The following is a 16,154-nucleotide window of genomic DNA, read 5'->3' as shown; positions in this document are numbered from 1 at the left end:
TGGTGTGTGTGGGTCTTTCTAGATATAGAGGAGGTAATACTTTAAGTTGGGGAGAAAAGTGAAAATTCAGAAAAAAAAGGCAAACAGTAAATCCACTGTTTAGTGGTCTGATAAAGTTACTCATGTTGCCCACTCTTCCCTAAAGCCAAACTCTTGAGTGTGGTGGGGTTGGGGTAGGAATGGATGGGGTGGGGGTAGAAGGATGGAAAGTAGGAGGGGTTGGGCTTAAGATAGATTTCCCACAGAGTCTGGAAAACTCAAAAAGAGAAGATATTTTATAGCATTTCTATCTAAAACCCTAATGTCTAGCTTCACAGAATCCCTCATGCTTGATTCAGGAATGGAAGAATATGATGGGGGTGTGAAGATATTCAAGGCTACCAAGTTTTCCTGACCACAGAGTGCAGCAGAAGTCTGAATGGCGCCAGTACCCAGGATGAGAGACCTGCCGCTGACATGCTGAGAGGAGCACCAAATAGGGCTGTGTCACCTCAGCTGAGGGGTAGGTGTGGACAAAGGACTAACATACCTCTCCCATCTTGCATGCTTTGAACACCCCAACAGTCCCCAGATTATTGATGTTCCATTAGAAAGGGAGTGAGAGGGGAATCCCAAACTACCCAAAAATGCCCTGAAGTGCAGCTGCTACTTCTCTGAATGAGATATTTGCAAACTCACAGTATAGTATCCAAGGACATAGTTTGAAGAGAGAAAGCAGGGGTGGAGGAAGGATGGAGAAAGAAAGGGAGACAAGAGAGAGGAACAAAAGAAGAAAGGGAGGGAAAGAAATGAAATAGAAAAGGAAAATAAAAAAACCCCCAGAAAATTGGAAATGATAAAACTAAAATGTACAAGAAATTATAGTCTACATAGAAGTAAATTAAAATACAGTATGATTTAGTATTATAGAATAAAATCAACATAACCTTGATACTAGAAACAATCTCTTTCAGCTTTCACAGTTGTCCAAGATTAAATTTCTAAGATGAAAATTTAATTCTAATACAGTGTTTGAGGAATCACACACACACACAAAACAAACAAACAACAAACAAACAAACAAATACACACACACACACACACACACAAAAAAAAAAAACCACAAAAAAAGAACAACAACAACAAAAAAACCCTACTGGCATATAATAATAATGTAGGCATACAGATGCTGGAATCTCTACAGTCAGTGGGAAAATAATGGTCAAATTGATTGTGGGTGCAGAACAGAGTGTAAAAGTTGATAAAGTTAAACACTTAAAAAGGCATTATTTCAATGGCAAAGTGGGAGAAGAAAGAAGGAGGGAACTGTGAAGAATATGTATAAGTAATAGGTAAGGGTAAGACAACTCATCTTAGTGGGGGGGAATGATACCGTAAAAATCCTATGGAATAAGAAATAGGGATTTATGTATTTTATTAATGTCATAAAGGGGCAATATAAAAGCTAAGAGCAATGATAGAACTATCAAACCTGGGATCTATAGATGATTAAAATACATTTAAGCTAAATCATTCTATCATAGTGACAAGAAAATGATACTGTTTTTATTAAAAAATATCAGTAAGCATGTTTTCTAAATTATGAAGATACCCACCATTACATCTAAAAATGATCAGCCCTGGCTGGTTTTGCTCAGTGGATACAGTGTTGGCCTGTGGACTGAAAGGTCCCTGTTTTGAGGTTTTGATTTAGGTCAAGGGCATATGAGGAAGGCAGCTGATCAATGATTCTCTCTCATCACTGATGTTTCTCTCTCTCTCCCTCCCCCTTCCTCTCTGAACTATATTTTAAAAATAGATATAACCATTATAAAAAAAGTAAATAAAAACAATCAAAATTAAAAGAGATCTGTAGAGCATGGGATTAGAAAAGAAAGAATTTCAGAACTTTATTATCATTTTTCTGTACAACTTGATGTGACTCTGAGGAAAAATTACTATAGTAAAGATTTAATGACAGTAGCAATAATGCCTTTTAATGTAGTGGTTAAGTCCATGGATGTTGGCATACCTGGATCTAATACTTAATGATTTAATAATTCAGAGACTTGGGAAATTTTCTTTACTCTCTCTTGTCTTAGTCTCTTCATCTGTAAAACGGAGAAGAAATTATTAACTTTCTTCTTTGAATGTTGCAAGGATTTAATCGGTGGGTGTAATTCCTAAATATTGGGTTTTACTCCCCAGTACTTCTGATCCTTTACAGATTTAAATTTGCCTATTGAATGGTGAACAAATCTAAATATTTGTTATTTTGAGGCTTTTATTCTACATGTTGATGGAAGCATAAACTCTCTTCTGAATAGGTTACCTCCTCTTCATGCATAAAAATCCTCAGTGCTTCCCAATGGCCTAAGGAGAAAGTCTCCACTTATTTGGAGAGCAACCAATCTATTCCATTCCCCATTAACATTTCCTGATCAAGTCATGCTAAACTGTTGTTCTTTCCAGCATAATGTATTGAGATAATTATTGCTCTCTATAGGAACTTAGCTTTATCCAATATAGGTAGGAGAATTTCAACATGTTTATCAAATGAATTAATTAATAAGTGAATGAATAAAAGAGATTATGAAACCATAATAACCATAATACCAGAAGTAGATATTTATTCCACTCCTAAAGATCTCAAAAATACATTATACATTTTTTCTTTGCCTACAAATTCAATATGATAAGAAAACAAAACCCAATCTTTTTCCTTACGTTTGGGGCTCCCATTAGAATAGAGTATTACTGAGAGTTGATTTTTTAAATACGTATTTGTTGAGTGAGTTAATACATGAATGGCTAAACAGATGAATGAATTAATATGTGTTCATTTTGAGCCAAATAACTCCTATTAATTATAATTAATAGAATTTAACTGTTGGCTGTATTTGAGTTTTCTCATTTTAGAATTAAAAACATTCATAGTATAGTTAAATGTCTAGTTATTATTAAAATAGGTGATATGTAAATGCAAAATTAGAGCCAAAACTTGGCTCTTCAATGTTTTAGTCTATATAATAAAAGCCTAATATAGGCCTAATATACTAAGTGACCAGTTGACCAGTTGGCCCTTCAACCAATCAAAGTGTAATATATGCTGATGATATGCTAAGGATGCTCAACCGCTCACTATGACGTACACTGATCACCAGAAGGTAGAAGCTCTGACCAGTAGGTTAGCTTGCTGCTGGGGTCTGGCTGATCAGGACTGAACAAGATGGGCCAGACATGCCCTGGAGCCCTCCTGCAGTCCCTCCCTGGCTGGCCAACCTCCCTGGCCCAATCAGGCAATGGTGGGGTCCCCCAGGCTGACCTGAGCCCTCTTGCAATCTGGGATCCCTTGGAGGATGTCAGAGAGCTGGTTTCAGCCCTATCCTGCAGGCCAGGCCAAGTGACCCCACTGGTGCATTAGTTCATGCACTGGGCCTCTAATCTATTATAATTCACTGTGTTAAACCTTTTTCTCTATTAAAAGCTTTCACTACCAAACATTAGTTTCATTTTCTGCCTTTATTTGTTCTTTCTACAGAGGATCTCAGCTATCCAGGAGTTGTGAAGGCCTTAGTCACCACCTGTGAGCAAAGATGCTATGAAGGCAGGTTTTTGTAAAGCAGAGTGGTTGGTGACCCAGGCAGTTTGAACAGAAGTGTGATTAATACAGGATGGTGAAAGATAATGGCTTGTATCCAACCCAAAGAAGGACCAAAAGTGAAACTCAGTGGGAAGACCTGACTATGTGTACAAGGGAGATAAGGAAAGCCCTCAATAAATTGCTTAGGCTGCAATTATTGAAGCTTGCAAATGTTTTACATACAATGGTCAACCAAGAGAATTGGGCCAGAGCTTAGTGGATATGAATCAGCTTTCATCTTGCTTCTGTGATTCTTTTATTCCTTGTCACCCTTTCAGAATTATAATCATTTTGGTTATGATTCACCAAAGACTGGAGGCACACATCTGCTGCTTTCTGTTGTAGGTTGAGGATGTTGGGAGCCTCTGAGTGAAGTGGGTGGGATATAAAACAGCTTGGTTCTCAGGTAAGCAAATGAGTTCATCTCATTTTGATTTCAGGATTTGTGTTTCCCATTTAGTTATAAGAAGATGCTTTAAAAACCAAATTGCCTATAGACAAAAAATTGTGACAAGCCTTATTCTTATTCCATATGTCACTTCTGGGATTTTGAAAGCATAAGCTCAAGGTATGATTTCTAAGTCAAATAAACAATAATGCTGACAAGGAGTGGTTAAATTAGTAAATGGTAGAAACAAGGTATGAGGGGATCAGATTATGAGATCAAGAAAGACCTTAAAATTTATTTCTTATTTCTAGGAGGAGATGACAGTTAAAATAATAGGTATATGCCTGGGCAAGACCATAGGCTTATGTGTACTTTAAAGCAGGCCTATGAGTTGGTTTGGTCCACTGGTTCTTTAAGATAAAATAGCCCATGATTTCCATGTCTCTCTTGATGCTTTATTCTAGGGATGATTTTCACTTTATCTTTGACAACCAGCTAGTCTATACTTTATATTCATTGCAATAATCACATTTAAAAATCATATATTTTTACCCAACTGGCACATATCAGTGGCTGAGAATCAATCTATGAACCAGAAGGTCATGGTTTGATTCCTAGTCAGGGAACATGCCTGCATGCCTGGTTGCAGGCTTGATTCCCAGTGTGGAGCATGCAAGAGGCAGCCAATCAATGATTCTTCCTCACCATTGATGTTTCTCTCTCTCTCTCTCTCTCTCTCTCTCTCTCTCTCTCTCTCTCTCTCTCTCTCTTTCTCCTCTCTCTCTGTCTCTGTCTCTCCTCTCCCTTCCTCTCTGAAATCAATAAAAAATATAAATACCATATATTTTCATTTATGATTGTCTATATTTTTCCTCCCTAGAAGTCCTTCAGCTTCCTGAGGAAAGAGCCACCTCTTTCTGTTCACAGTAAGTTACCAGCTAATTGCATGGTGGCTGACATGACTGGTATTTAATTAACAGGCATTCAACAAAGAAGTGATGATATGAATATGAAGACTAAAAAGTCATAAAGGACAGAAAAAGTTTTCGTAGTTGGTGACTGCAAAAAAAAAAAAAAAAAAAAAGGATTTTGTTAAACTCAAGCAAAAGCTACAAAGTCTTTTATTGCACAAACCCTCATTGTTACTTGCACTTCTACCAACCAACCAGGCTTCTCTTGGTTTTTCAGTCCATTTACATTTCCGACTGTGTCCTTTAGGACAACCCCTCTCTCTTGAATGCTTTTCTGTTCTTTGAAGATAACTTCACCACCATTCTCTAAATATTAGAATTAAACTTTTGAATGCCCACTCAGTGCTTGTGACCTCACTCTCTCCTTCTAACCCATTCCCTTTGGTAACTGCCTCACTGCATCTAGTTTATGCATTCATTTTCCTCTTTTCAGAGGGCCATGATGCCTTGAAGACAGAAATTATTTCTTATATCTCATTGGGTCCCTGCATCTAGAGTAGACCTGATGCTTATCAGGGGATCAATAAACATTGGTAGAAACAACTGGTAAATAAATTTTGGTGTGAACTTTCAATAGAGCATTACTACTTGTAAGGGTTAACTTTGTATGTCAACTTAAATGGATCATGGGGTGTCCAGATATTTGCTTAAACATTACTCTGAGTGTTTATGTGAGGGTGTTTTTGAAGATCTTAACATTTAAATTGGTAGACCAAGTAAAGCAGATTACCTTCTCTGCAGGATGGTCCTTGTCCAATGCATGAAGATTTGTGCAAGAATAAGCCTTCCTTTCCCTGTTGACCGGCACCAGGTTCCATCTGGCACCCAGGATCCAGGCCTCGCTCTGGCTGCAGCCTTCTGCCTTGACTCCAACCAGAGCCGCCTTCCACCTTCACTCCAGCCCTGCTGCCCTCCCGTAGTTCCACTCCAGCCCCCCTCCTTTATAGCAGGTGTCCTGCCTCACCCCGGCCACTTGGTGCCTGCATGCATGTGCTGCTCACCATCTTTGTCACGTTAATTTGCATATTCCCTCCTTATTGGCTGTGGGCACTGTCATCTTTGTCATGAAGTGATGGCTAATTTGCATATTTCATCTTTAGTAGATAGGATAGTCATCAATGTAGTTTTAGGATAAAAATCTTTGATTTGTAGTATTATTTTCTATATATGTGTATCCTTTGCTAACTATTCCTTACTCTAAACATTTAAATTTTTTAATTTATTTGAGCATATAATTTTATATAATTTTCAGGTGTACAACATTATAATTTTACACCTGTATATTCCATTGTGTACTCACCACCTGAAGTCATATTTTCTTCTGTTTCCACATATTTGATCCCCTTTACTCTCTTTGCCTTCCATCCTCTCTGGTCATCAATCACTACTCTGTTGTCTGATTCTATGAGTTCATTTTTGTTAGTTTGTTACATTTTGTTTTTATTCTACATATGAGTGAAATGGTATTTTTTGTCCTTTTCCATCCTACTTATTTCACTTAGCATAGTACTCTCAAAATCATCCATATGGTACAGAAGGATTACCATATGGTTCAGCAATTCCTCTGCTGGGTATTTACTCAAAAATACGAAAACACTTATTCATAAAGCTATATGTTCTCCTATATCCATTTCAGCATTATTTATAATAGCCAAAACATGGAAACAACCTAAGTATCTACCAATGAATGATGGTATAAAGAAAATGTGGTATATATACAATGGAATACTCTTCAGCCATAAAAAAATAAATATGAACTTTTAAATTAAAAACAGAAAACTGTAGAGAAAAAAAATGTACCTTTTATTTCTAGAATTTAGATATTTGTGAACAAAAATATCTAATCTTTAGTAATGTTTCTTTATATCAGTATATAATTATTGCCCTGCCAATTTTTTTTGTTTTATTTTGTTTTTTTTGTTGATTCAAACTTATTGGTTTGTATGAGCTTTGGAGATGTGTGAAGTTAGCCCTATATTTTCAGTAGCTCTTCAAACATTTTGCAAAACTTTAAATGTATTATATTAGCTTGAACACAGTTTTGTATTTATATAATATATTAATTTCTATAGACAGGTAAAAAGAAATAAAGTGTCAAATATAGAATTAAAATATTAAGGATACTAAAGTCCATATTTTGAGGGACAAACTTCTAGTCAAGCTCCAGTTACTAATAATCCAGTTTTTAGCAGTATAGACAAAATACCCTAGTAATTATAGATGGCATTAATGATTATGATGATGACTAGAAAGAAAAAACAAAAACAAAATAGCCTTTAAAAACTAAGCCATAGTTAAAGTTGGTAATTACACTTAATATGCCATGGGTTAGACAATTAGCCAGCCAGAGTAAAGACTATGATTGCTATGGATGTTCTGTTTAGACTTTAACATTGGCAAAAAGAGGGATATTAAAAAAATATTAGTAAGAACATGTCAGTCTATGCCTTAAAATTTACCAATGACCTCTTGCCTTTGGCAGAAAATCCAATTTCTTTTTTTAATCTATAAATTCCTATGTGCCCTAGCCATTGCCCATTTGCTTCTGAGCACTAAGATTTCATCTTAGTGATGATATTTCTGCCTGAGTTTATTTCTTCTTGAATGCATTAGCACTTGCTGTTTCGTCTCCTTCAACTGCTTTTTAGCAAATGTCCTTTATTTTCATCTTTCAGATCTGAGCTCAGAAGTCACCTTCATGGCTCTTCTGAGAACTTCATTTGATATGTGTTCCTTTCCTTCTGCTCCAAGTAACACTCTCTGTATCTGTAACTGTGTTTATTATCTTCAATGCACTTGTCAGAAATATTCTTCTGCATTTATTTCTCTGTCTCTCCACATTAGAATTCATACCCCAGGGGAGCAGGGACCTTGTCTGTCATGTGTACGGCTATATTCTCAATTCATGGAAAGTAACTTGACATGTAGTAAGAGGGAGGCTCATGTGAACAAATAGATCATATGTAAATCATATTGTGAAGGCTTTCCAGAAAAGCCCTCACAAAGCTGACATTTGAGAATGATGCAGAGTGGATCATCACCTTTCTTTTTCTTTTTACACTACTGAATTTCACTCAGGGAATTCTCACTTTCACCCCACTTCCAATGTTTTAAATTGGGTATTTATATATTAGCTTGAATACAGCTTTGTATAGTTGTTTTACAACTATGCAAATTATGTGAGGATGGATTATATAGATATTTTGCTCTGATCATACATTCATGATCTCACCCAGAAAAACCTTCATCTTGAAGTAAGGCTGTTGATAATTCATCATAGGTTTAGATGACATCACTTTAACATGATAGATGATACCAAAGATGTACTGTAAACATAATTCAATATAATTAATATTTATATATTTCAGTGGATATTTTATAATTGGGCATGGGCGCATACTATAAATTAGGAAAAAAAATTTAACATCAGGACTAAGTTTTAAGAAAGTTCAAAGATACATTTCTTCTATAAAGGGATAGATAAAAATCACTATAGCTAGAGACAAGAAGTATAATTTTTTCTCATAAATAATTGGGCTATGCTGCGGTTTGTAGGTTGTCAGAATAAAAATGTTGCCTGCAAATGCTTGGGAACAAATGTTTCCTGAAATTCACCCAGGTACACATTGCATAATGCCATTTACACTTGACTCTCAGGACATCGAAAGATTTAAGTCATACCTTGAAACCCGATGAAGTAGATGTGGCAAAAATCCAGTTTCAGGTGTGCTTTTGGAAGACTTCCATAGGAAGCATGAGCACTTAGGATGTTCTGGCCTCATATGGAGAGTCAATGCCACTTGAAGAGCAGTGAGAGTTACCAGAACTCTTCTTGTCATCAATGGGTCTGCACTCTGGTGGGATTTAGAGGTGCTGGGAAAATTTCCCCTGCCATGACACCATAAAAATCAAACTTAATTGATAAAAAAAGAAGCTTTCATTAACTTATAGTTAAAAAACAAACCAAAATAAAACTCAACAACTAATACCATTTTCTCCTATTAATATTTATTGAAAATCCACCAGGTACTGAAGGATATATCTGAAAGATTAATAGGACACAGTAATTTATGCAACTCACAACTTTGTGGATGGGATAAATATATCTACTTGCAATTATAATATATTACAAAATGTGTATCTATTGAGGCATGAATAGTGTAGAGCAATGACCTATGAATTAGTCTGAGACAAAGATTACTTGTGATATTCTTCCAAATATACCATGTGGTTTCCTCTGCAACACAAATAAGGGTCATTTGGACATTTGGGACTGTGTAGAATCCAAATGTAACAATTATAGTCTGCTAAACAAGGAGATGAAATAACTATGCAGAGCCAAATGGACACAGACAATAAATATTGTGGTGAAGGCCTGGTAGGGGCAGGTGCAAGATGGAGGGGTCAATGGGGGGAAAAAAGGGACACCAGTATACTTTTAACAATAAAGATTAATTTGAAGAAAAAAAAATATGAGCATACTTCTGAGAGCAATCTTAAAATCTAATTATTTACATGATTCTGTCTCCTTTGTCTAAAAAACATCCCTTTATATTGTTCTATACATTCTACTATTTTGAATAGAAAATGTTCTTGCACAATTTCAAATGAAAAATTATTTAAAATAAAAATACAACCTAAACCAAAGTCATTATATTCAGCTAAAAAGGGTGTCACATTTTGCATTTATCATAGACATCATATAAAATCCCTTATTTATTAGCTTAATTACTGATCTGTGATATGAGGACTGCCATTAATATTTCAGTTCTTGGATAGCTCAATATAGCACAAGAAAGTGTATATTATCCTGGTATAATGTAGTTGTTGATAATCCCCTAGTTATAGAAGGTAGGGTTTCATATTGCTAAAAAAAATGGTGTTTCAGGTAAAATTGGAGACATTTATCAGTGATATATTTCAGTCTAGGCAATATTCTAACCAATGCAAAGTCTGTGATTTTTTTCTTCTACTCTATTAATTTTTATGTTTTACTTTGCCTGGCCTGTTGTTTGAATATTTAGTCATGGAAAAACCGTTTGCAATGACTCTATGGTGTGCAGAGTCATCTCTTCTGCATGTCTCCATCTTTCTCCTTGGCCTCTTTCTCCTCTGTGAGGTCCAGCCCTCATTTGTAGCCAGCATAAAGTGTGTAAGGCATTTCCTGGTCATCCAGAGCTGCTGCTCCATGGAAGGAAGGGATGCCTTAGAACTTGATATGAAGAAAGAAAAGGCATGAGGACCTTACTGAGATCTTACAGCCTGACTTTGATTCAAGTGGCAATTAGACTTGTACATAGTAAGAATTAACCTGGTTGCCTAGTGCCCCTTCATTATTAGGCTACAGAAGTGTTTCTGCTTCCTTTACTTTTTATTGGCTTCTGGGTAGATTGAGGGCTAAGTGTAGAAAGGGATAAAAACTCACCTGCCACATTAATGGAACTAGGATAATTACCTCTTGTTCCTTTACTTTTGACATTTCCCCTGCTTGAGAGAAGATTTGCCTGAGACATCAGATAGTCCCTGATTTATAGTCGTTTGACTTACAATTTTTTTGGCTTGATTATGGTCCAAAAGCAGTACCCATTCAGTAGAAACCATACTTTGAATTTTAAATATTGGTCTTTTTCTAGGCTAGCAATATGCAGGACCATACCTTTTTGAGATGCTGGGAAGTGGCAATGAGATGATTCTGCCCAACTTCAGGATGATGTAAGTGTGTGAACATTTCTAAAATAGACTAGGTGAAACTATGATGTTCGGTAGGTGGGGTGTATTAAATGCGTTTTTAACTTACATTATTCCAACTTAACAATGGGTTGATTAGGATGTAACCTCATCATAAGTGGAGGAGCATCTATCTGTATTGGGTGAAGATTGTGATAATTTTATTAGGGGTGAAGGTCAGGGGTATAAATAGTCTGGCACTTCTCTCTCATTTTGATGGTAAGAATTTGACTTTTTTATATACTCAATAAGTTTCTGATCCAAGTTGTTCTTGCACTGTTTTCCCTACATGGACCCTACAAATACTCACACCTTAGGGAAAGAGGTCCCTGGAGGGCAGAATGCACAGGTAAGATAGTAGCAATGGTCCCAAATTAGACAGCAAAATCTTTTTTTGCAAGCATGGTATTCTTTCTTGATGTACACAAAATGTTGTCACTCTGATTCTGTGTCAATGCTTATTACTATATCATTTAATTATTTGGAAAATTAAAGGTTAAAGTTGATATTAAAGACTATGATGTCTGAGTTATGATTTTTAATTTAAGATGGTGGGAAAAGCAGGTCATCCGAAGAGGTTCGTAAAAGTTCAAACGTTTTCATCTGCTCATCTTGAAATGTACATGCTCAAAATCTAATACCTGCCCCATTGACATATTGTATATGTTCCAAGTTAGCATAAATTCTGCCAAGCTATTCACAAGATGGAGCAGAAGGAGAGGATGACTCATTCAGATATAGGCACAAGGTTTAATCAGACAAACTGATGGGCCTGCTATCAAACAAAAACTTCCACAGGAGGGCCATCCTGTAGGTGTCTCCCACTAATTCAAATACTCCTGCAGTCAGTGACATGATCTGGTGGTCCTGAATTACCAGCACCTATCGCTTCATTGCTTCAGAGAGGTCATTTATGAGAAAATGTAGAAAGTGAAAGTGCCACTCACTTCTCTGGGAGTATTTACCTTGTGTACTGGAAATAAGAGTAGGATACATTCAAAACTTTTGGGAATCTGAGTCAAGATTTGTAAACCAGGATTTTCAAGATTTCCCATCCATAAGAATCACCCAGAATACATGTTAAAAGTGTGATTCTCCCACTCACCTCCAAAGTTTCTAATGAAACAGAAATTTTCAACAAGTTTGCTTTCTATATAAGTGGTCTGTGGACTCAACTTTACAAAAATGTGGTCAAAGTTGTCATCTAAAGGTTTGGGGCAGTGGGAAAATATCTGGGTACATGGTAAGTACTTACTGAATATTTGTTGAATGAATTATCTCCAGCTCTTTCCCTAGAAACAAAGACTTTTTTTTTAGTGGATTGCTTATGGGCTTACTTAAATATATATTATTTTAGGGAAACTCAACTCTTACACATTTATTCTTCACTTTCTGTTAAATGAATTTTAGTATATGGTGTCAGAAAACTCAAGTTATGTAATCCCTTTCTTTTCCTCATAATGTGATCTTGGACACTTATTTGAAGTTCCTTGGCCTTAAATTTATACCCTGGGAATGTTAATGATTTCTTTTAAAATTATTATATAGCTCCAAAAAAGGAAGATAATATATGTGAAAAATGCAGTATAAAATGTTTTACTAGAGTCACTTATTTTATGATTCCTAGAAACCAGTTCTAAGCTGGGGTTTGGAATTGAATGACAGAGGCAGTGGCAATGAGGTGCTTCTGATGATCCCCAAGCTCTAGGACAATGTGTGTTCTTCAGTGGCTACAGGAAAGCCAGATTAAAGTGAATGCAAGTGAAATATTTGTCAGTGGTTAAAGTTCTACCTTCCCTACATCTTTTTGCTTTGTTTTTTCAATAATCAACATTAAGTTATTAGATACTTTTAATGTTATCTTGGGTTCTAAAGACAATGGTTACACAGGTCCCATAGGGGGTCAATTGATCTCTAACAAGAAAATGGATGATCTGGTGGCTGGAGAAGGCTCGTTAAGATAACCAGTCCTCTTCTGATCCTCCCCACCCTGAAAAGCCCCATTTACTATGCAAACTCACATGCACAGGTAGATACATGCAGTGTTTCCCTTAATTTTCACCTTGTAAAAGATGAGTCAGTTGTGTTCTTCTTACTTCCCCTTCAGCTGTGCTGTGTGCAAGATATATGCTGATAGAATATATCTTTAAGGGTTTTGTGAGTAATTAAATGTTGGGAGTGGAAAAGGAGATGTGTGTCTAAAAGTAATTCAAAAGATTTTCTTTTCTTTCTGATAAGATTTATAAACATCTCTGGGAAATGAATCATCCTGTCATCTGCATGAGGAATGCAGACAGTTCTTTATTTAAACCTACCACATTAAAATAAAGTAAAAGAAAAAAAAGTGTTTAGACAGATAAAATATGGTAGGGATTAATCATATTGGCACAAGTGAGGCAGACATAACAAAAACCAAGACACATTTCAGGACAGGTACTAGTGCTGCCTAACCTGAAGGACACAATGATCCACCAGGATCTGGCTTAGTTCACTCATTGGTCATCTTCTGTATTAGTCAGAGTTCCTTGCACTCAAAGCATCAGAAGCACTATTTGCATTAGCTAAGAAAACTAGAAGAATATACTGGAAGTTTTCTGTCACTATGAGAAGGAAGCTGGACTTGAGGGAGACCTGGAACATGATAATGTAAACACTGTCAGACCACTGGTTCAGACTCTGATCTCTGCTTCTCTCTGAACATAGTGTCCATGCTCATGGATCTTCCCAAAGATGAGGGGAGCAGGAAAATCAGCCCCTACATCTTATGTCTTCCATCTTCACAGGGTAAAGGCATGGTAGAGTAGTCATATTTGAGATACAGACAGGAGTTAAAGTCACGAGGGACTTGGTGTGTGTGCTGGGGAGCATAAAGATGTGTGTCCAGAGGTTAATATGTTGTGACATGATGAAGTGACACATGACCTATATCTGTCTCCAGGTATAAACACTCATGATCCAACTTCTAGGAGTAGTGTTGGCACCTTCCACTGCACCCCCCTCTGAAGGATGGCTTTACTGCTGAGACCCAGCTCTCCCAAGATCATATTTCCTTCATAGGTCAGACAGTACCGGCATCTGATGAAGACTGACCAGAGGATAGAAAGCCTGTCCCTCCTACTCCATTTAGGAACATCTTAAAAGATCCCTTTGCCCACTCATGTTCCCTTCTCTTATATAAAAATTGAGTTCAATAACATGTCCTAATGAAGCCCTTGAATACTCACTTCCATTTCATAGTTTGCTTTCCAGAGACAACTGAGAAGAAAAGAGAGGAGAACAGAACTCTGTATATTACTAATTTTTAAGATGAATAAAAAGGAAAGAAATGGGCATAAGAAAGTAGAAAAGCTTAAAAAGGAGGGTACTTGTTTAGAGACAGCAGTATTATAAGATAGGTTGACTTTCACCTGAAATGTTCCGTTTATTTTTTGGGGTAGGTATTTTGGCTTAGAGTGAGAGGATTTGGCAGGGTATTTGGCAGAGGATTTGCAGCTCATCATAAGAGGGACACTAGTCTTGATAATGAGAAAAAAGATTGGCAAGTGGTATTTAGGACTCAGATGAAACTGAAAACCATGATATATTAGAACCAAATTTCACAGTAATGCCATTTACTCTAGCAACACTATTTTAAAGATGTAGGAGTAAAGACAATGGGCTGAAGGATTGATATTTGCATAAAAATAAAAGGCCAAGAGAGTTGAAGTAACAAAAAATGGGACATAAAGCATACACATAAATATGCATGATTATTAATTCTTCTATATTAATGACATTCATATTTTTGCATTTTGTTTCAAAGTAATGGTTCTATGGTACCATTCTACTTTTTCTTAATTATTGTAGACAGTATTAACTTGCAATAATGTTTTATATTATTATTAATGTGATTATGTATTAATGAGGTTATCATTCTATTTGTCTTTTCTAGGTCCTGTTCCTACAGTGATGAATAAAAAAAAGACTCAATATGGGTATGAAATTATAGAAGCAATTAAAATAGAAAGCTGGGATTATGTTCTCTTCAGATTTTGGCCAGAGAGAATTTTTACAGCCTATAAAATATGAGAAAAAAGCTATACATTTACTTTCTCTTGGAATGAGTTGCTTCCTTTTTTAAAATAATGCCTGTCATCCATGGAGTTGGGAAAAATATAGAATTAGAAGGGTTGGAGAAAAACTGGAGTCATCTTTTGGGCTTTATTACAAGGGTGATGGAAAGGGGTCTTCTCACCTGAGGTTGCTGCACATTGATCTGCCTAGCAAGCAGAGCCCTGAAGAAATTAAAGAGTGTATATCTGCAATAAGGCCACTGATCCAAAAGGACAAGTAGATAACGGTAACAGAAAACAATGGAAAGACCAGGTTCAGATGGAGTGTAGAGTTCTCTCACTTGTGCTTCTTTCTACTCAACACAACCATCGCCTTTTCTCACACGTCCTACTTGTTTACCAGTCTGTCTCCACCATTAGTCTAAAAGCTCCCAGAGCAAGGTCTTGTGTGTCATCTGGCTTTTGTCTTCAGAACATAGCATAGAATCTGGTTTTCAATGTGATATACAAGAAATGTTGGCTGAATGAAAGAACTCAATAGATAGATCTGGCAATAATTTTTTTATTACCAGATTGACAAAAATGCCCCAAAGAACTAAACAGAGAAGTATAGTAATATTTCTCATGTTGACATTATTAGCATCTTTAGTAATTCATTCCAGAAAGACCTCAATCTGTGCAATCCAGCATGAGGAATGAATTGCATCCTTCCTGTCCAGTGTGATGTTTGACATTTCACTCAGCATAGGTTATACAGCCACTCTTTATTCTGTATGTCGGAAAAACTTCAAGTACTTCATTAGGAAGGGTAGGGTGGATCAACTCCAATGTTTAAATTCTCAAATTGTTTTCAATTAGGAAATGACTTCTGTGTTTCTCTCACTCAAGTGCCTTTGATTAGCTTGAAGCAAAAATATGCAGTCACACGGAAATGTGCTCCCTCAGTTAGAATCTACAAAAGCTAATCAAGTGCTCAGCTGGCTTACATTTCTATACATTCCTTAAAACACAGATGCGACTTGAAGCTGGCTGGCTTTTCCTTGTACATTGCTGCCAAACTCCACAAGGCTAAGGAATACCTAAAGTTGTTTTTGTTTCTTAAACTGGGGCCTCTATAGGATAGAAATAGTCCACTGAGCAGCTATGTGACCTCACAAGGCCCTGGCCCTGTGGTCATTAGAGTTGCTTTAAGATTGTAAGTGTGGCCTAGCTGGTGTGGCTCAGAGGTTGAGCATAACCCCAGAAACCAGGAGATCCCAGGTTCTATTCTCAGTCAGGGCATATGCCCAGATTATGGGCTCAATCCCCAGTAGAGGATAGGGCAGCTAATCAATGATGTTCCTCTGTCATCCATGTTTCTATCTCTCTATTCCTCTCTCTTCCTCACTCTCTAA

The sequence above is a fragment of the Pipistrellus hanaki genome (assembly GCF_964339955.1).
Source record: "Pipistrellus hanaki genome assembly, chromosome: 8".
NCBI classification, from domain to species: Eukaryota; Metazoa; Chordata; class Mammalia; order Chiroptera; family Vespertilionidae; genus Pipistrellus; species Pipistrellus hanaki.
Note: the sequence above shows the minus strand (reverse complement) of the source record.